General features: G+C 34.7%; 1 long non-coding RNA gene across 1 annotated transcript; it reads right to left on the reverse strand.

Annotated features, from left to right (window-relative positions):
• Window positions 1-340: 340 nt before the first annotated feature.
• Window positions 341-21,553, reverse strand: LOC111509179 (uncharacterized). The gene is made up of 2 exons (XR_002722608.2): window positions 21,301-21,553; window positions 341-688 (listed from the first exon to the last, which is right to left on the reverse strand). It is a non-coding gene; the product is annotated as an uncharacterized lncRNA (long non-coding RNA).
• Window positions 21,554-24,069: the final 2,516 nt, after the last annotated feature.

The following is a 24,069-nucleotide window of genomic DNA, read 5'->3' on the forward strand; positions in this document are numbered from 1 at the left end:
AGGACAGTTGAGTGGTTCAGCCTATTAGAGCACTGATGCTACATTGATAAGTTGAAACATCACTATCTCGTGTGAGACCACAAGTACATTTAGTTGCCTTGCAGTGAAAGCTGCAGTGGAACACAGAAGACAAATCTCGTTCGGCAGTCGATGTCGGAACTTGTTTTTGCAACTACAAATAGAATTGACATCCCTTTAAATTCCATAGATGGTATTAAACTGATGCTTGTTGAAAAAATGTTTGAGATTATCAAGTGAAATAAATTATCTGATGTCAACAGGCAGTACTCCTTTCCAACTGTTCAATTCGGAATATAATTAACGAAAGAAAAGACATGAAAATGTCACAGGATTTTATTTTCTTTGAAAGGTATCAATAAAGTGAGTGTCGTTTCTCCATTCGAATATAACACCAAATAATTACTAATGTAATAATCAATTAAAGAATCCAGGTCACTGAAACATTTCTCGTTGCTTTTTTCATTTCCAAGGGCTATGTATCCGTCTCCCCTTCTCCTTATGCTCAGATGAAATATTTTATTATCTTGGATAACAGACATTGTGCCCAGATTGGAATTTGTAGACGGTCTTATAATGAATGTGCCATTCTGTCTGTCTTCGAGCAAGACTTCGACTGATGCTCTGCTCACTTCTTTGTAGAATTCTTCGGTTGTCGCTTTGATGAACCCTGAAAAAGAGGGTTTCTATTGAGTCATGTAATATACTCTATAATGAATATATGTTGTGGAAATTCATCATTTCTCTTTGATTCAGCACCTATAGAAATAACTTTTGAGTTTCATCCTCACGATTTCTTAAATTGGTATGAATATTTTTACAGGGGTTGATTTCGACATCAGAAAATGATAATTCTAAGTAACATATAAACAAAATATGTGATTTTTGTCAGATCATTGTAAAATTTTTGAAAGTTTCCATATATTCGATATTCCATGGTTAATTCAGTGAACACATGTTTTATTTCTTTGACTTCTGAAATCATTGCGACTATAATTTAATCAAATGATTGATTGGTTCAGTTATCCAATGAATTATATCCAAAAGAAAGGTTGGTTGAAAGTAGGATCAACTTTTCTTGAAAAAAGCAATTGTTTCCTTTCCAACGTTCTAGATTTTATCAAACTTTTCTTCAAGGTTGTGTAACAATGAGTATGTATGTTTGTTTGAAGGTGGTTGACAATGTTTCGTGGTTGATTAGTTCGGACTTCCATTGTCCAATATGATATAAAATTATTTTAAATCCCCGAAAGAACCAATAGAATTGATAAATCAATTGAACGTAAAATGAAAATTAAGATTTTAAGATAAGTTGCTCCACGACGTTTCGATTTTTAGTATCCATAATCGTCTTCAGGTTATGACTAGATTATTCCTCGGAGAGATGACTATAGGTCATTCGAATCCTATCACCTATCCCCCTCTTCCACCGCTCTGCTTGCTAAATATAATTGTTATTTTCAACTATTCATTTCAATTTTTTTTATGTATTGGTTGTTTCAGGGATTTCTATTCGTTTTATATCATAGTATACAATGGAAGTCCAAACTAATGAAATTAATGAGTATTTATGATATATTTCCCATCATATTTGTGACTTATTTCTGCTAATGATAGATAGATAGATGTTCATTGACTACGTATTATAAAAATTACATTCGTAGCAGGTCATGAGGTGTGGACAATTTGTATATACAGTACGATGCAAATGTATGTAATAAATTCGATATTTACAAAATGAGCGTCTTTCGGAAGAAATCCAAAAACAGGTCAACTTTAATTTTTGACGTCCCATCTCATGATATTCATATGAAAGACGTTTCGTCACCGGTGTTGGCGTGATGACGTAATCGACAATTTTTTTAAATGCAAACAGGGGTCATGTGGCACCTCATTCAAAAGGTCTACTAATCATCTATTCAACGGTATAACCATGCCAATATTCATTTATACAAGATGAACCAAAACATATGTTATTTATTGAAGTACAATAAAATTATAATAAATGTTCAAATTGATGACCTTCAGCTATGATGCAATGTGAAAGCCGGGCACTGAATTCATTTCTAACGTTTCCGAGAACTTCGGGGGTTATTTGTGCAATCTCCGCTCTGATGCGTTCCTTCAACTCTTCTAAATCATTTGGTCGATTTTGGTAAACTTTACTCTTCAAGTATCCCCATAAAAAAGTCTAACGGGGTCAAATCCGGAGACCTTGGTGGCCATTCGATCGGCCCTCTTCTTCCTATCCACTTTTCTCGGAAAACAGTATCCAGGTAGGTTCGTACATCAACGGCGTAGTGTGGTGGCGCCCCATCCTACTGGAACCACAAATCATTTCTGTTTGGAAATAGCTGTTCAGTTGTGGCATCAGATAATCTTGAAGAAAGTGTAGATACCGAGCACCAGTTACGCTTTCCTCAAAAAAGTATGGTCCTATTATCTGGTTGTTCAAAATTCCGGCCCAAACATTCACTTTTTGTGGATATTGTGTGCTATGCTCCTCCATCCAATGTGAATTTTCTCTTGCCCAGTATCGATAAGTCTGACGGTTTACGTGACCGTTGAGCATAAAAGTAGCTTCATCTGAAAATATTATATTTTGTATGAAACTCCGATCTCTGTGCGAGCGCGCCATCATGATTTTGCAAAATTCGACTCTTCTGTCAAAGTCATCTTCTAACAGTTCTTGGACCAGCTGAACTTTATACGGATGCCACTTTTCTTTTTTCAACACTCTAACAACAGTCGATTGGTGTAAATTATTATCCAGTGCGACTTGCCTCGTGCTGGTATGGGGGTTTTCTTGGAACGCAAGTACCACATCATGTTTTTGGACTTCTGAAATTGATTTTCTACCACTTTTGGGGAGATCTTTAACATGGCCTGTTTCTCGAAACTTTTTCTCAATTTCACTTATTGTTGATTGAGAAATGGGTTCTCGGTTGGGGTATTTCGCATTGAATAAATCACGAACTTCTGCCTGAGTCCTTACTTTATCTCCACAGCCAATCATAATTAAAATTTCGATTCTTTGGGTTTCTGTTACTTTCATTGCCAGATTATAAGTGATTTAAATATTTTTCTAGAAATAATGTCAACCGCTTCAATGATACTTCACTTCAATGACATTGACTAATCTCAAGTAGAGTGTAGGACTTTTATCACCATTTCTTTTTTCTAATCAACAAAAACAATAGAAGACAGTACGATACTTTATTCTCAGTGGCGATGCATAGCATTATTTGGTTCAACGAATTACTATTATTTGTAATTCCAGTCTTCTGAATACATAATTTCGGTTGACCCTGTATTAATACATATTGAAACCATTATACCGTTGAATAGACGACTAGTATACCTTTTGAATGGGGTGCCACATGACCCCTGTTTGCATTTAAAAAAATTGTCGATTACGTCATCACGCCAACACTGGTGACGAAACGTCTTTCATATGAATATCATGAGATGGGACGTCAAAAATTAAAGTTGACCTGTTTTTGGATTTCTTCAGAAAGACGCTCCTTTTGTGAATATCGAATTTATTCCATACATTTGCATCGTACTGTATAAAATAGTAGAACACAGTATGCACTCAAAGACAAACAATCACATAGGCATAAAACGTTTCAAGTATAAATGAGTTGCCAAGCAGGCAATCAGACAGGTAAATTATTAGCGGAGTATATTAGCGAAATATGTTGGGAGGCAGATCTGTGAATATGTTTTATGAGTGTGTGACAGAAAATAGGACAAAACTTTATATATTGCAGGCCATAAATTCGTCAACTGTGTAGAAACAGTGGTGGGAGCATATTTTTTTGACTTCTGCTTTATATTGATTATAATTCAGGTTTTTAATTTCTTCAGGTAATTTATTATGTATCCCAATATCAACAGAGTTTCTGGCTGACTTGCTTAGCCGATGTCTTGGTTCTCTTAGCAAATTTTTATTTCTGGTATTGTAGTTATGGTTCTCCGCGGTAGTTGAGTAGAAAGTTTTGTTTTTATATATATATATATATATATATATATATATATATATATATATATATATATATATATATATATATATATATATATATATATATATATGTAGTAGTGGATAGTATACGTATAGGGAAGGTGCAGACATCATTCCATACTCGGCAAATAGCGGCCAGCAGTGATTCCTATGTCCTGCAATAGCTTATAGCCCGCTTTTGAGTAATGAAGACTTTTTTTGAGTTTGAAGTATTACCTCATGAAATGATACCGTGATTCAAATGGGATTATATTAGACCATGAAAGGCACTCAATGAGGTTTCTATGTTTGCAAACTTTTTGAGTTGTCGCAGAACATACGTGTATTTGGATATTTTTTTGCACAGTTCATCTGAATGAGCGGACGAGTTGAGTATTCCAAGGAGTTTTACGGTGCCACCATTTGAGAGTGTGTGATTTGCGAAAAAGTTCAGTTTTTGTGTTTTCTTTCTGTTCAGGCAAAGTAGATTATTACTATACCAGTGATCTGATATATTTTCCACATCCTCTTCAATGTATTTAAGAGTGTCTGTTAATTATTGTCGCATCATCAGCATACATGACAATAGTGTTCGGAAAAATGTGGTAAAATACATCATTGATGTAAACAAAAGGGGTCCCAAGACAGACCTTTGGGGAACACCATATTTCATTTTACGTAAGTCGGATAGTTTTCTGAGTTCTTCTTGTAAGATATGATTTCATCAGTTGGAGAGGTAAACTTCTGACGCTATAGTGTTCAAGTTTTTCTATTAAAAGATCGTGAGAAACACAATCGAACGCTCTACTGAGATCTACAACTGAGATCTACAACAAAACCGTCGATGATGTTTTTACCCTACCGTATAAATGGCATCAAGTGTTCCCAGATTTTTCCTGAAACCAAACTGAAGTTTATGTATTAGACAATATTTCATTCATAATATTTCAACACAAGATTGAAAAAACCAAAAACTCAAACAAAATGGTTGAAGAGCTGAACGAAAAATAACGAGTAAACAATATGTCGCCAAGTAACAAGTCGACTGATACATTACTGTACACAGATGCTTTTTAAAAATATTGAATTTGAGCTCAAAGTAAGTAAAACTACATTAACGGTTGTGTCAAGTACCTTAAAACATAGTAATCATAGAGAGTGAAATATTTTGTGTCGTCGTGATACAGTTGACAATACTACAATAGCACAGTGCAATATACCCTTTTTGATGCAGTCGCTAATTTAGTTGGCCCAGATAATATACTTGCTTTGTTTCCTAGTAATGGAGTGTTAAAGGTTTGCTAAAAATATTGTTATTTTGATAATAAGTCGAAAGTCATCTCATGACATTGAATTACGGACAATAATTCCAGTGGCGTCACAGAGGGTTACTTAATTGATATTTATGGCAAAAATCATTGTACGGTACTGTTTTTTTCAAGTTTCAAGTTTGATATGTTTATCAGATTGAACGCTTAATAAAGAAAATTGTTTGGAGAAAAGCTTTTCTACAAATGCACTATGAAAAAGTAATAGTTTGATCTAGGTTACTCTGTTACCTATTCAAAATATTTCTGCACGAGATTACCTATTTTGAATCTGCGTCAGAAATCTCAATCAGAGAATCTAGATGTCTCCGAACCGGATATAATGATATCAGGTCAGATAATTCCGCTTTCTGCTTCGATAAGTTTGTTGGGGGTTAAAACTGACACAATCTGGCACAATCATGTCACTGGAATTGCAAAGGCTGCTTCTCAAAAGCTTGATACACTGTTCCGAACATGACAACTATACACACCTCAGTTACTTTTGATGTTTTATGAAGCTCAGATCAAGCCTTCCTTGGAGTATTGTTCTCATGTATGGAGCTCTAACCACAAACATACCCTGAACCTGGAACATCGAAGAAAGGTTCGAGATTTGTCTCTCTTCAATAGATACTTTCACGGGTGGTGTGACACATTTGATTCCACCAAGAGCGGTACATATCAGAAATACGCCACGGACTCTGGCTGCTCATCCGTTTGAGTTGAGTTTCAACTCAGTACACCTCGAACTCCACTGTTTAAGAACTATTTCATCTGGAAAACTGCATTTATGTGGAATAAACTTGCCGAGGACGTTTTTCCACATGGATTTAATTTCCAGCGATTGAAATTCAATGTGATGTTTGAAAATACTTTATATTTATGATGAGAACTTTATGGAGACTTATTATAATTTTTATTCCTGGTAAAATATAACAACTGAACTTGACAATATATATCAACATACATATAACCATAGAAACATCGAATCAAAAATATATAAATATAATGTGGCTCAAATTCATTTTTGTTGTTGATCTCCAACATGTGAATCGTTACTTTCCCACAGGCACCGCTCTAAAAGTGCCTTTAGGATTTTCTTGTAGTGCTTGTGTTTTGTCCTTAAAAGTAATCGAACAATGGAAGAAATTAATTTTTCATATTCAGTGCATTTGTATAAAAACTTTTTCTTGAAAATGTTGCTTTATAATTTTTATTTTTGAATATTTTCGAATCAAAGTAATAATTGAATACGTCAAAATGGTTAGGGCTTTTGCAGTCGACGTTTTCATTGTCACTATGAGGCATGCATGCAGAAAGAAATTCCGAAAATTAGCGGCCTTCTAAACCGAAAAATAGTGAGACTGGATTGAATATATAAGGATATGGGATACAAATTATTTAATTTAGATTTTAATACCTCTCAAACCCAGAAAAGTTGATATAAGGAAATTATTCAACCACGACACTGCCCGTACGATATTCTGGAATTTTCAAATAATACCCACGATAAGAGAATGATGTTGTTAACCACAGTAGGTACAACTCACCAGTATCGTGAAACTTCTTGACAGTAGGTGACAAGTAGTATCACCAAATTATTTTAGCATGCAAACACAATTGTGGATACAATCAAGTAAATGAGAACAACTCTGAGTTAGCCGAAATGCATTTCGTTTATCGACTAGCAGATGAAAATGTTGCAGACGCCCATCGACTCTATCAAGAAAGATATCCTAACCGAGATATTCCAGCAGAAAGAACTTCACCAGATTTCACGCGATTACAATTCAGTGTTCGATGTGTTTGGAAGGTTTTGCATACAAATTTATTGTATCCATACCACAAGCAACGGGTGCAGGGACTGTTACCGCGATATTTTCTTAGACGATTGGATTTTTGTCAGCAGTTTCTTCAAAGAATTGTACAAATTCTCAATTTTACTTGTGAAGTTTCATTCGTAAATGCGGCAAGTTTCACAAGGGATGCCATCATAAACTTTCATAAAAATCATTTTTGGACCTACGGGAGTCCCCATGATACTGCAGAAATGTTCAGTGAACGTCTGGGGGGGAATTTCCTCATAGTGCCGCATTATGTTTCTCCTTAACTCCACGGTTTGACGTATAGACAATTTCTAAAAGACACATTGCCAGAAGTGTTAGAGGATGTACCTTCCCTGGTAAGACGAAATATGTGGTTTATGTACGAGAGGCACCTGCTCATTTCAGTGTGACCACTCGTAAATATCTTACTGATACTTTGCTCACCAGTGGAAAGGTCGTGGGTGACCGCACCCATGATTATTTATATCTCCACACTTGAACCCTTTGGAAAATTTCTTTTGGGGATATCTTGAATAGCTAGTTGATGACACACCAGTGGCATCAATGAAATTGATTCGAGATATAGAATTATTCTCGCGCTAGAAATTGCACGTTGGAAGATGAAACCTCAATAATTCTCAGCCCGCACAAGTTTAGAATTCTAAGAGTTGTCATTCTCAGAAGAGGAACAGATGGCTAGCTGAAAAACATATTTTAACAGATTCAACAGATATATTCTACAAAACGAAAACAACTGATAACATAAAAACGAATAAATTGGACACAACAGGAAAAAAAATGAGAACTTGACAAAATCTATGAATTTAACGAACGTGGAGGACGTGGAATATTCAGAAGTTTTGTTGTATGCAGAGAGAAGATCGTCTTTAACGTGACTGGATGCACTGTAAAACATAGGTCCATGGTGGCTACTGCTGGAGACTGCCGGAGTTCCGGATATTAAGAATCAGAGAAGTCTAGTTGGAGGAGTGTGAAACAAAAGCCTTGAGTTTCCTTGATGGTTTCTAGAAATAGAATATCGATCAGGAGTTATGACGTTGAGTGCAATAAATCCTGAGGTAAGATCCTGTATTTTGTTATTTTTCCTATTGAAGCAGCCTTTGGCAAGTGAAAAAAATTTCATGACTTTGACACTTTGTTTTTTTCATACAGTGACACTTTCAATTCGATATTAATCATTTATTATTTTCACTCGTTCAATCATTTCAATATTGGGAACGCAAAACCGAATTAAAACTCTCAAGTAAACTGAAGTGGATCCTATCCCAGTGTAACTAAATTGGTCTACAGTAACAAGGGTTAAAAACAATCAAGAATTAATCTACGCTTCAAGACAAGCCCATTTGATTCTGATGTTTGAGGGGAGAGAACAACACAGTGAATTGTGATATCCCCTTCCTTCATCGCCAGTATCCGTTACAGTTTGGTGTTCCATCAGCCTTATTATTTTGTCAGCATGATGAAAGAAAATGAGTGATTTCAATAAATTCAACACTTGTTATTCTACTCAACTGATATCTCTCCGAACGACTCATGGAATCATAATGGTCAATTGAACCCTATTTTCTGACTTGATGATTTTTATATCAAAATCTCAAGTGATATTATAAGGGCACAACCTGTTTGTGATCAGAATGCAATCAATTTTCTTGACCCACGGAAATCACCGAGAGCCTCGTTTTTTCTCCATTCAATAACTGAAAGTGAAGTTCTTGATGCCATTCTAAAACTTTTGGCTGATATAGTCGAGGATTTTGAGGCGGGTCAACATACGTTGGTGTCTATGTGTGACTTGAGCAAGGCCTTCGACTGTTTTCCCCAATACTACTATTAGACAAACTACAATTTACGGTATACGCGGTACTGCATAGAAATTATTCGAATCGTACTTGAATGGTAGGAGACAAGCTATTTTTATAGACAGCAGCTATTCTGAAATCGAGAACATTCATTTTGGGGTACCTCAAGGTTCTATCCTTGGCCCAATATCATTAATTGTCTATATCAATGACACATTTCATCACATGAGTCCAATCAATTGTATTTGTTATGCAGATGATTGCTCCCTTTATGCTTCTGGCAAGAAACTTGATTACTTGAAAGAAACTTCGCATGATTTTTTAAGGAAAGCTGAAACATAGTTCGTTTCTAATTGCTTGAAACAATAAAAACGAAACTCAGAATAATGTTTTTTCAACCAATAATACGATTGCCAAAAATTCAGAAGTTAAACTACTTGGAATTGTTATGGATGACAAATTCAAATGGTCAGCTCATATTGAGCACCTAAGTGAAAAATTAAACTCATCTCTCTTCATATTACGGAAACTGAGCAGATTTGCTATCCTGGCAGTTTTGTAAACAGCCTACTTTCGCTTATTTCACTCTCACATTAATCACGGTGTAACTCTATGTGGAAAAGCTGTAGACTCTGTGAGAATTTTTAGGCTTCAGAAACGAGCTTTGAGAATAACAAAGGAAGCCAATAATTATAGTGATAGTTGTCGTCCCATATTTGAAAACTCATATTAGAAATACTCACCTTACTGTGTATTTACATCCTCAATTGTTTGCTGGATATTCATTTCATTTCACAATTATACCATAAGAAATTTTAACTTGATTCGACCAACTAGACGTCGTTTATTGACTTCTGAACGCAACACCTTAGACGTGAAATTATATAATAAATTGTCAGTACATATCAAGGAACTACCTACCCATAAGTTCAAGATACTAATTCAAAAATATTTGATGTCACACTGCTTCTACTCGATGGGGGAGTATTTGGAGGCTGGTGTGAGTTCATGGGAAACTACATAGTGTCATGTTTGTTATGACATCACTACAACACATGCCATTGGGGAGCACTCTTCACCCAATTTAATTCTGAATAATTAAAAATGAGGGAACACACTTTTAATTGTAGTTTTGTTTTGAATGTATATTATATTTTATATTATTTCATTTTAACTTATTTTGCTATGTCCTGGACCTACCACAAATAGAATAATACTCTGTAATGTGGCTGAATGAATAAAGAATTCCTTTTTTCAATTCACTAGCGGAAATGGAAATGAAAAAAGAGAAAAAGTCCTTTCTAAATACTATTCTTTCCACAAAATACTTTTTTTTATTACAGGCAAATGCTCCTCAAGTTGCGTTTGAAATATGTTAACACTTAAGGCCTGAAATATCATATTTTATTTCCAGTCGAATATCATTACTGTACATTCATCCATCTGTCGTACCTATATATTTTTTTACATGAAAATTCTAAACTTACTGAAATGAAAGTGTGAAATAATACAATAAAAGCGAAACGTAAAAAAATTATATCCTCGCGATTTATTTCTTCGAAACGTTATATTGCCAGCTGTATCGGAAAAACCCTATCCTTTCTCGTGTCAATATAAATATCTGAGGGCAATACTGGGGATTTGAGAAATTCTTCGGATGATAGGCATGCCAAGGGGATATTTTATGGTTTCGGTAACTGCCAAACCGAGAAGAGGGTTCAAAATGAACTTGTTTACGAGCAAAGCAAAATTAAGTGGAACTTAATGACGTGGATTCACAAGAATTCCATTGTTTTACATCCTTTTACCGTCAATCAAGGCTATATTAACATACTCAAGATTTCATCATTATTTTCCTCCTAATGACGTTTGTTCAAAAAATGAAATCATTTCAGCAGGTACTATACCATGCTATTCTATTGACAGCTTTTGTGTCTTTCATGACAACTAGTTTTTATGAATTTCAGATAATATTTTGAAGCGTTTCGACAGCTGAATTCTACACTTGACCAAAATCGGTAGACATTCCATTTGCAAACTATCGGTCATATGATGGTTTTCATGAGATGTCTGAAAATAGACCGAAAAAGTTTTTTGAAATTACTTTTATAATTGAATGATTCCAAATGATGTTTGAAATGTTATCAATTCGACGACGTTTTCTTCACGATTGAAATATTTGGTAAAATATTGAATAGCATGAATGTCTCATATCAAATTATTTTTTCAAGTGAATGAAAATACATATTTTCCAAATGAATAGAAATATGTGTGCAGGTGAATTGAAAACGTTAAAGAAGAATGTTTCATTTCTGTATTATTGAAAACAGAAAAATAAATTTTCAATGATGAAAGTTAGGTATTAGTAATCAATACATATTTATTGTATCTGCGATTATGAGCGTCAATTCCAAAAACGGCTCAGCCGATTTGGTTACGGTTGTGATAAGTTTCACTTGACATTTAGTGATAAATACATTCAAAAATTAAGGAGTTACGTCAATTTATAGAATAATGTCATGAGTGAAAAAAGATAGAAACAAAATATTATATTTATTCAAATTAACAAAAAAACGTTATTTGCAAATGGACTTCACTAGTAGTTCAGAATTTCAGAATAACGTTATTTTGGGTTGATTTCAATAACATCATTTCCAGAACGCCAAAAAGACAGTGGTACTGTGACATTATGTGTAGATTTTTTTATGTTTGAAATATTCTGTAGAACATTAAATATCATAAATACAGTGCAACTCAAAAATTGAAATTTAGGATAATGAAATTAATGCATGATTACTTTACTTTGAAGTGAAATTGACCGATGAAATTTTCAAGATGGCGACTGGGCGTCATCTGGGAAAAAAATTGAATAAAAAGGGGGGTTTTGTGACACGTCATTTTGGAGCTTCTGACGAAAACTTCGCAACCCTAGAATATAAAGTCAATATCTTTACCTACTACAAAATGGCGGAACATTTAATAATTGCCTGAATTCATTGACATTTAACTACATAATATGAGGTAATAAGCTTAAGGTCAGTTCAAAAGATGCTCGAAATGGTTGTCTTGAACTTCTTGACATATGAACAGCCTATCCGATATTTCCCGCCGAACATCTTCGAACATAGTGACGTCAATATCTCTACAAATATTTATTATTCTCTGCCGTATATCCAATATTGAAACAGGAGTTTCGTACAACTTCTGCTTCGAATAGCCCCATAAAAAAGTTCAAAGGTGTCAAATCTGGCGAGCGGGCTGGCCATACTGTAGGACCTCGACGACCAATCCAACGACCGGGGAAAGTGGTATCCAAATAGTTTCTTATGTGTCTGGAGTAAAGTGGTGGTGCTCCATCTTATTGGAATACAATATCCATATCGAATTCATTAGGATTTGCTTCGACGATTTCAGTGATGAGAGGGTCAACAGTAGTTTCCAGCATACTCAAATACAGTTTCCCTGTTTAATTTTGATCAATAAATAGAGGTCCTACAACATGCTTTCCCAATACACCTGCCCAAACGTTAATTTTTCCTAGATATTGGGAAAACTGAAAACTAAATGAGAATATTCTAACTGAACACTGATGTTCATTGTCGTACTATTATTTTTTGTCGTTTTCATATACCTACAAAAAATTACTTAACAAACCTTATCGGGTTGTTGAAATTGCGATATGGCAGATGAAAAGGAATATTTCTAAAAAAATCGATATTAATGTGTTTCCATTCAATTTTTCCCCAGATGGCGCCCAGTCGCCATCTTGAGAGTTTCGTCTGTCAATTCCACTTCAAAATAAAGTATTCATGCATTTATTTCATTATCTCGGATGTCAATTTTTGAGTTGACCCGTTCAAAAATTAAAAGGGTGGGACATTAAAGAAATGCACTATATATTTTATATCATATGATTTACTTTTAGCTAATGGAAATGCGTATCTTTTGAATTAATGGAGAATTGTATTTGTACCTATGTATTCAAAACATCACTTCAAAAATGCAAAAAGACCAATTATTTCAATTTCTCATAATAGTATATTATGCAACGATCATGTAATGATGGTTATTAAGACATGAACATTAACCGGGATTACGAAACGAGCCGAAGGCGAGTTTTGTATGGTATATGCGAGTGTATTAATAACCATTACATGAGAGTTGCATACGCTATTTTTTCTAAACCCGATAAATAATGAAAAACTATAAATATTATATTTGTATTGAACACATTTACAGTAATTAACTCTAATTTAAAAAAAAAACACAAACTTAATGGTATTATCATGGATATATGAAAACTATAAAGATTCTAATTATATTTATATTGAATATAACAACTGTAATTAATCTGATCTTTTAAAAATATTGGAGTCGATGGTATTCCTTCTATATCGCTGTTTTCAGACATTTTGATAATATAGGTAGGTAATATGAAAACTGATTTTGACAAATAAAGCAATTAGTTACTTAGGTTAGAATCTAGGACAAAAGAACAGGATTCTTGATTGAAAAATTATGGGTTTCTATTGGTTGATAATCTGTATCGTTATGAAAAATCTGTATCATAATGGATATCATTATGAAACGGATTATGGTCATATAAGTGTATTGTTAGAGTACGGGTGTAGAAAAAGCTACTCATAAGTAGTAATGAATATCACTATCAATTAAATCCATGTTTCAAGACAAATGAACTATCTCAATGCTCACAGTCATATATTTTATATTCTATCACGTTTTCTATTCAATACAATTTTATTGAATTTCATGATGTCACGTTTCAGCATATCAAGCTTTTTCAATTCTTCAAAATGCAAGGATTTTCCGCATTTATCTGTCATAAAGTTATGTAGTGCCTTCAGCGATAGGTTTGTGATAGGTGTATATGTTTGAAAAATGTTTCCGCTAACCAGTTGTTGCTTTTTCACGAACGCCAACCCTCAGAAATCATAGAATGGTTTGAGCAGAGTTTTAACGACAAGCGATTTCTAGACTGTATGATCTTATTCAGATAATGTCGACTTTTCGGTTGTGTATAATGTGGATATACAGGGCTATTCAAATTCGTTTCTGTACATGGGGATCTCGTAAACGATAAGAGATAGAGTGTCGGTTAAATTGTGGCAAAGTTGTGTATTTTAGAGACCTGTTCAATTATGTAAAGAAATCGAATATAGCTTTTCTGGAGATATACAGGAAAAATAAAAAAATTCCAAATTATGTTTTTGCCTATATCTTCTTTATTCGCAGACATATTGAAAATCTGTCCATATTTTGCTATTGGCACTTGATGTGGGCCCTCAGAATATATCCATGAATCTTTTATACAGGGTGTTATCTGACTAAACAAAATCTGAATAAAAACATAATAGCAACTTTCACGTCTCCCATGTATCGTAGAGTTTTTCGAGAGTTTTTTTTTCATTTTTAGGTACCTATTCATATTTTTTCCATTGCTCTGAGTATTTCTACAATGAACTTCGAATAAGAAAACCTTTCATGATTATTTGAAACATATCAGTTGCTCAATTGGTTTTCAGTATCTACGAAGCCTGTGTGTAATGATACCAGGTCGAAATTCAAGAGCAGATGATCCACCATTGAGAAATGACCAAACAAATTAGACCAAGTATTACTATAACCAGTTATATTCGTGTACTTTAGAAGATATATTTTATTGGAATAGATAGGTTTTTGAATAAAACATTTTGGATGTAAAATTCCTCTTATTATCATCAAGTGGAGTTCTAGAGATTTTGGGTGGAAAAACTAATTCTTAACTTCTCCAAAAATTGCTTGTTCTCTTGATATACTCAATTGATTCATGGGTTATTATATATAAATAACATTTGCTTGAATTTGGTTGACAATGTCTCATGGTGAATTTTACTAGTTCGGACTTCCAAAGTCTAATATGATACTAATATGATTTGAAATCTGAAAGAACAAGTAAAATTGAAAATCAAAAAGAGTAGCTAAATATAATAATAATATTTAGCCATGAAACGTGAAATGAAATTACAAAGGCAAAAAAGTAAAAATTGAACAATCAGAAATTGAAAAAGTTTTCAAACAAATAACATCACGACGTTTCGATTGTTAGTATTCACAATCGTCTTCTTTCCTCTCTCCGCTTTACCAGTTTAGCAGGAGTTTACCGTTTTTCCGCTTGATTAAAGGTTTTCATATGTTGCGGATATCTACGTTGACTTGGCTGAATGCGTCGTTGAATAAAATATATGCAGCTTCTTTGAACGTCCTCCCAAACCAGTCTTCCTACCTGTGGATGATCTCAGCTTGGGATCACTTGGTGTTATGTTGATGAGCCCAAACATGCTCTGCTATTCCTGATTTGCTGATTTTTCTTCGCTTAGTGTTTCTCTGTTTCTCTTGTGCTCGACAATGCGGACTTCCAATGACCTCTTAGTTCCACCGATATAGGAAGGATCATTTCTAATGCGGAATATCGGGACACATGTCGTTCGTTGTTTAAACAATTGGGAATCATGACTCTTCCATCGATTTTCATTTTTCAGTCATTGCTGGAGGTTCATAAAATTAAGGGCACTCTTTTAACTAACTCCCACTTTCATAACTATGGAACATGTGGTGATAATCTTACACGACCTGCTAAATTCAATCTACAGAAATCTTCCAAGAATTCCTTAGATGTTAATCTATACAATATCTTGCCAACTACAGTCAAGAACTTATCACAGACACGTTTTAACAAGGGCATACAAAAATTCTCATTGATGAAGGTATTTATAGTATAGATGAATAAATGGGCGCTTCCATGGTAATGCCCGGATTTATATTTTAAGCCAAAGTGCGTGTAATAATATCTTTCAAAATTTATTATATTTTGTTATACAGCTGCTTGTAATAATGTATAAAAAAATGGTCTCCCTTTTGGGTGCCTTGTGTTTTCGTTATACTGTAGTGTTAATGTTTTTTATTCTATTTAGGTATTATTCAACTTTAAATGTTTGACTTATCACCTGACTTGCTACAAATGTTTATTACATATACGTATTCAAATAAACTATCTATCTATCTATCTATCTATCTATCTATCTATCTATCTATCTATCTATCTATCTATCTATCTATCTATCTATCTATCTATCTATCTATCTATCCATCTATCTATCTATCTATCTATCTATATATCTATCTATCTATCTATCTATCTCTGTATCTATCTATCTATCTCTGTATCGATCTATCTATCTATCTATACTTGGACCAAATTCTTCTTTTTTCGACAATCCTCTGACATAGAGAAGGGCAAGCACTGGTTGTGACGACTTCTCTTTCTTGTGAGCTTATTGCTATATGATGGAATTGGCCGATATTTCATGAAAATCCAGCAGTTTTACAAAAACGCAACACGTGTTTCGCCATACAATGGCTTCTTCGGGTGCGTCTTCACTAACTGAATTCCACATATCAATGCTTAATATATCCAATTTTACGATTTGAAGTATTTAAATTTTAATTACCCGAGTTTTACCTAGGTATTCAACGTTTTATGTGTACTTGAGTTTGTAATGAATTGAATGACCTGAGTTCATGTACTATTTTCCACATTTGAAGAAATATTTAGTAACGGGGAGTAACTCAATTCTATTTGGTCATTCAGTAAATTACCCGAATTCTTGAATCTATTTATAGAAACACGTAAGAAACTATTTCTATGCTCTTTATTCCTGTGGGAGAAAGTTTTTCCTGTTTGACCAATATACAGTTTTGGACAAGAGCCACAAGTCAGTTTATATACTTCTGATATATCCGACACCAAAGTTTTGTCTTAATTGTTTTTAATAGACTTACATAGACTATTAGTCGTTCTGTAAGCTACGTCTACGTATTATTTTTACAAAAAACTGGCTATATTATTAGTGGGTTCACCAAAATGTGATAATGTCCTATAGCTGACGTTATCGTATTTTGAATTTGGGTAGAACTGGTCCATAGCTTGCTTTTGTACTTTTTTGGAAAGAATGGAGTCTATAATATCTACATTATAACCGTAGTTGACCGCTATTTGTTTGATGAAACTCTCTCTGAAAATTACTCTCCGACAATGGAATATTCCATAGTCTGTGAATATTCTATTGATTGCAGCTATATTATGCTGGTAAGGGTGTGTGAAGGAATTTTGTTCGTATAAGATGGTTTTTGGAAAATTGCAAATTCATGTTTATTATTAACTGTCGTGATAGACAAGTCAAGGTAATTCATTGAATTATTCATCTCCCTTTTAGTAGTGAATTTAATTGACGAGTGAGTGTTACTGACATTTTTTCGACGAACTTACCTAATTGCCTATCTGTACCAGTGAAACAAACTAAGATATCATCCATGTATCTGTACCAGTACAAGAAACTGATCAATATGGATTTCATTCTCTATGTTATCCATTAAAATTACCCATCATTAGTCTTCACTGCATGAATGAAATTTTTCGTCGAATTGGAGATAATTTTGGGATAGACGAATTGTAGGTGAATCTAAAATTTTCTGTTTTATCAGTAGATTCATATCTGTTCTACTTTACTTTACTTTAGAGTAACGATTCCATTGAAGATCGTTTTTGATGATGCCTAGTCCTTCTCGAGACCTTCCTCCGTATTACAGAACTCGAAAGCACGATCCACTAGAGTCTTGATGATAACTCTCTTGATAGACTGATTGTGATTCAGATACTATGCCGGGTGAGTGCGTTTGTTCAATTTTTAATTTTTTGCTTATTGTGATTTCATTTCACGTTTCATTGTTTGGCATTATTGTTATTCAAATTATCTAAGAACAATTCGTTCAGGCCAGTCTCAACTCCCTACACAGTAGGTTAATGGACTGACACCTATCAGAAAACAACTACTCCCCTGGCTAATACCACGAAGGGTGTTGGATTATATCCGACAGGTGTCAGTGCTATTCCCTTTAATATTGATATTATATGATATTAGTATCATATTTGATAATGTACGAACTAGTAAAGTACGAACTAGTAAAATTCACATAGAACTAATGTTTTAACCGCCAGTAACTTGCTTTTTGGACAAGGAAATGTGAACACTTTTCCCACACCAGAACAGAATACTGTCTGTTAACCCGCCATCCGCTAACAAAGTTTGTGCCATGAGAGGATGACTAGATTCAAATTAATAGCAAATGAATGTTTCATATACTTACATCCGGATCTATCGTCACTGAACTTTAATTGAATAAATCCCTGAAATAACTTCGTATGTACCTGCAGGGCCTAATGTTAATTATCATTTGATACCTAATCTTTCACACGTTTTCTACCTACGTACATGAGTTTTTTGTATCGTGCTCGCAAAGCCATTAATCAAACTCTGAAACAGGGATAAATTTCCCCAAATTTTGGCAAAACAGTCATCACATTGAAACTCAAAGCCGCTCCTGACTGTTTTATGTCCTTTCAAATTAACATAACAACATCCTGTTTTGTGGAAAAATGCAGTGAATTCTTATGAAACAACAAACATACTTTGATACTTTCGTACAATTCAAATACGAATCTGAAGTTGTAAGCTTTGTATTGAGAAGGCAACGCTATATATATATATATATATATATATATATATATATATATATATATATATATATATATATATATATATATATATATATATACAGTGTCACCGATAAAGTCCGCATCAAATGGGAAAGTTTTTTATTTATCGTTTTAAGTGAAATTTGATTTTGGCAGTAGATTTTGCTTAAGAAATGATGTCAAATGGCATCTACAAAATAGGTCACGTGATTTCCTTAACCTGTCAAAATTGACATTTAAAAAAAGAAACATCGAAAAATGACATTATTCTTCAAAATATCCAAAAATATCAAAGGATAAAAACATTTTCTTTTGTAATTTTATACCCACACACCAAGTTTCAAACATATAATAAATATTTTATATTTTCACTATTTTTCCGCATTCCTGCTTTTTCTACTTATCAAAATTCAAGCACACCTGTACTAAATCATTTATTTTAACTAAACTCGTCACCGAATTTCTTTTTTTGTAATATAATAATATTTTAAGAGCCTCTTTGATGTTAAAAACAAATTTAGAAAAATAAAAGTTGTTAAACTTGATGCAAAGTTCATCTAGTTTCAACGGGGCTTTCCAAACTATACAGTACTTGAGTTTTTCAATGAGTAAATGGCCTCACAATATGAATTAGAACAAAACGGAACATTAGGAAACAATATCTTAGAGTGTTTATTTTTTTTTAACAAAAAATACAGTGGAATTTAATCTTAATTAAAAGGAACTGAAAATAAACATGTACCTATACCTAATAGTAAAAAAACACGAAAAAAAGACTCACGACATCAAATACACTACATTTCTGTATGTCTTCCGTCGCGTTCTATACAGATAATTGTCCTTCTTGATACATCTTTTATTGAGTTGCTGATACTCACAGGGTTTATGTTTAAAATAGAGTTTCTAATAACAGTTTCTAGGTGATTCACATCCGAAAATGTCTTTGTTTATAAACGATTTGTTTTAAGTGACCCCACAAGAAAAAATCTAGTGGGGTTAAATCTGGCGACCTAGGCGGCCATATTTGCTCCATATTTCGCCCAATAACTTTGCCCCTAAACATTTCTAATAGTTTCTCTTTGACTTGTCTTGAACTATGAATAGGAGCCCCGTCACATTGATACCACAGACTGTGTTTTATTTCAACCGGCATATTGTCCACTCAGTATTTAGAAATTGCAAATAATCCTGAGAAGTTTAATTGTGTCTAAAAAAGAATGGTCCCATTACCTGATTATTTAAAACACCGCACTACACATTTGTTTTAAATGAATATTGGTCCCGACATTCTATCACAAAATGAGGATTTTCCTGAGCCCACCACCTACAATTCTGGGAACTGACTACGCCGTTCGATGTGAAGGTAGCTTCGTCGGTCCATAGGATTTTGTGAGGAAATTTTCTGTTTAATTCTACTTCTTCTTGGTACCAGAAAGAGAAATCTAGTCGAACATCGAAATCTCTTTCCTTTAAGGTATTTATAAATTTGGGTTTGTAGGGTTTGAATTTATTTTTATGTAAATTTGCTCTTACGCTTTCTCTTTTAACGCCAGTTCTATCTACAATATTGGTAATACTTGATTTTCCCTGTTCGATAACATCCAGGCAGACAGCCAACTGAACCTCATCATTATTGCGTGATGGATTATGGCGTTTTTTAAAAGTATTTTCAACTGAACCAGTCAGTTTAAATTTTTTCAAAATCCTACTTACAGTGGATTGCTGTACATGTCTACCAGGATGTCTTGCGTTAAAAATATCAGCCACTTGTCGATGCAATGTGTTTTCACCACAAATTAGCACAATTTCGATTTTTTCTTGTAAAGATAACATATTATTTTAAATTTCATACATTACATTGAACTAACGGGCATTAATTTATTCAGTGACAGTGACGTTTTCTAAAACACATTATGTAGTTTCATATTTTTCAAAGCCTACCCAATTTTTTTTAAATTAGTGTTGTTAGCGGAGTAGGTAAATGTAAATACTATGAGTTTTTTTCTTTTATTGAATGGGCTTCAAGAATCACGAAATGATGTTTCCTAATGTTCCGTTTTGTTCTAATTCATATTGTGAGGCCATTTGCTCATTAAAAAACTCAAGTACTGTATAGTTTTGAAAGCCCCGTTGAAACTAGATGAACTTTGCATCAAGTTTGACAACTTTTATTTTTCAAAATTTGTTTTTAACATCAAAGAGGCTCTTAAAATATTATTATATTACAAAAAAAGAAATTCGGTGACGAGTTTAGTTAAAATAAATGATTTAGTACAGGTGTGCTTAAATTTTGATAAGTAGAAAAAGCAGGAGTGCAGAAAAATAGTGAAAATATAAAATACTTATTATGGGTTTGAAACTTGGTGTGTGAGTATAAAATTACCAAAGAAAATGTTTTTATCCTTTGATATTTTTGGATATTTTGAAGAATAATGTCATTTTTCGATGTTTCTTTTTTTAAATGTCAATTTTGACAGGTTAAGGAAATCACGTGACCTATTTTGTAGACGCCATTTGACATCATTTCTTAAGCAAAATCTACTGCCAAAATCAAGTTTCACATAAAACGATAAATAAAAAAGTTTCCCATTTGATGCGGACTTTATCGGTGACACTGTATAATCGACAGCTTTGAACTGTATGGAAAACATCGGATTAGGCACAGCTACAAGTGAAATTCTTCATATTATTCAGTTATTCATCGAATCAAAAAATAATAAAACATTTTTACCATGTGAATCTTTGTCGAATCCTTTAATGCAACAACTGAAAAAACACATGTAGACGACACTCGACAAATCAGCGTAAAGTCTGACTGTTAAATTGTGGAGAACTCCGAAAAACACTTTGAGTTACCAACACATTTGTTTGAATTTGTGTATCGTTTATAGCCGCCCTTTCGAGAGCCGTTGTTTGTCACAAGCACCCACTGTGAAAATAGTAAACACGGAGCACATTTGAACTATTCACATATGGATCGGACGAATGCAGCTTTTTGCTTTATTTGTCGCTATAGTCCCGGAACCCTCCAGTGAGCGATTAGCACTATATATATTAGCTGTTTTAGGATTCTCGTCGACAATGTGTTGTTGGTTGGATTAATACTCCCAGCAGTATATGCAAGTTTTATATAAGAATTAAATTGGGCGAACTGAAGATTAACGAGGTTTTTCGTTTTAACGTGCGATTTCCAGAACGACAAAAACTGTAGATTCAAAACATTCGGTTTGATTCTATTTCTGTTGTAAAGAGTAATAAATTCCGTAGTTTATTTCATTTGAGTTTTTAAACAACCAATTGTTTGAATGTGTTTGTATATCACTCCTTACACTATGGGGTGATCGATCTCGTCAAAGGAAGGAAAGCCCATAGAAGCTCATAAGTGGCATTTTCGTTTTACCTAAAACTTTAAGTACTCACCCTGATCACCAGAGGGCAGTGCGATGTCAGTATTTAAAATAGGTGTCAACGGAATTGGGTAGCTAACAGTCGCTGACAACCAGTCGGTCGGATCATATCGAAGTCGGGATGTACGCCAAAATTGAATATTAAATTATAAAGCCAATATTTTGTCAGCGGCTGCTATCCAGTTCAGTTTGTGATCACATTAAATACTGACATCATACTGCCATCGCCCCCTGGTGGTCAGGATGATTAATAATCACTTTAGGTGACAAAATCAAAATCAAAATGTTCTTTATTGACTATTCTCCATATAATTTTAAGGTATTTTTTGTGGTGTTTATAAAATATATACAATAAAAAATATATATACAAATATACAAACTGTACACAAGGGTTTCCCCAATGGAGTGGGACAGTGGGAAGGATTGGGATGGGTAGTGAATGGGGTAGAGGGAGTGGCAGGAAAAGACCCCGATACATTTGCGCTCTCAAGAATTCCGCACGGAAGAGAAAAGCGCCTCCACACAGTTCCCCGATGGGACAGTGGGAGACGCCCCCGCTGGTGTTGGCGGTTGGCTCTCCACTCAAAAACGCCTTATATCAGCCTCATCTATAGTTTTCCGCTTCCTGCCGAGGCTTACGCGGAAGTTGTCATTCTGTCGCATTTTGGTACTTCTCAGAGAATCATTCGTCTGTTTGTTGGTAGCAGTTGTCGATAACCCCCTGGAAAAAGTTCATTAAAAACCAGGTAAGAGTATTTCTGCTATCACGTCATCATGTGTGCGTGAATACTCTTATCCAATTTTCCCATGAACTAAGCGCGATCGCATTCGCGCTGTTCACGGTATATATATAGACTAGCCCGTGTTTACGGCGATGTCCATGATAGCTTCTAACTGCCGTGACGTCCCTCGTCAGCGGGCTCTTCGGTAAAAAGAACTTGAAGAATTTCTGAGCCAGTCTCCTGATATGGTCGGTGACTGACTCCACTTCTGCCAGATCTAACAGATTGTTCAATGAAATGTATCTGTCACTGTTAGTGCAAATACGGAGCACCTTATTCTGCATTCTCTCGAGTCTCATTAAAGGGGACTTCTTGAGACTGCAGAACACAGGACTCGCGTACAACATAGCCGGCCTAATTATTTGTTTATAAATAAGCAACTTGTTGTCAACACTGAGCTTAGAGTTCCGTGCAATGAGCGGATACGTGCGTTTTATCGCCGCACCCGCTCGTTGGATCGCCATACTCAAGTGTTCCTGGAAGTTCAGGCGCTTGTCCTGGATCACTCCCAGATATCTCGCACTCTTCTGCTCGTCAATGCACTTATCCTTAACTCGCAACTTCCTGAAGATCTTCACATTCGTGAATTTACTCGTGAAGTTTACGAGTTCAGTTTTATCGGGATTTATTTCGATTTTATTTTGTTCGAAATACGGCACGACTAGCCTATCGAGGTGGATCTGAAGCTGCTGCTTCGCCACCTCGCTCAAGAAAGAGTGCGCGTAAATCGCGGTGTCATCCGCGAAAATACCCACCTTCGTCCTCGAGAATATAGGGAAGTTATGCGTATATAATGAATATAAGTGCGGTGACAAACAGGACCCCTGCGGGACACCTGCTTTGATTGAATAATTTGCAGATGTGGTTTGATCCACTCTTACACGAAAAGTTCGGTTGCTCAAGTAGGATTCTAGAATCCTAATCACGAATAAAGGCATGCCTGCCGACCACATTTTGGCGACAAACCCTTCTATCCAAACTTTATCGAATGCTTTCTTGACATCTAACAGGACCATAACTGTATTCTTCTTCTGGTTGAAGGACTCCCTCACCCCATGAACAACCCGGACCAGTTGCGATGTCGTATTCCGACCACGCCGGAACCCGAATTGCTCCTCGGGGATGAGTTTCATCCTATCTTCCAGGCGGAGAAGTCTGCTTAGGATGATTTTATCAATAACCTTCGCGACCGAACTGAGAAGCGAGATCGGGCGGTAGCTATCAATACGTGTTTTGATTTTTCCTGGTTTCGGAACGGGCACTACCACCGCATGTTTCAGACAATCTGGGTAATGCTGGTGCTTGATTATT

The sequence above is a fragment of the Leptinotarsa decemlineata genome, unplaced genomic scaffold, assembly GCF_025532065.1.
Source record: "Leptinotarsa decemlineata unplaced genomic scaffold, Ldec_3_MD MMD2_tig00026316_RagTag_RagTag, whole genome shotgun sequence".
Classification (NCBI taxonomy): Eukaryota; Metazoa; Arthropoda; class Insecta; order Coleoptera; family Chrysomelidae; genus Leptinotarsa; species Leptinotarsa decemlineata.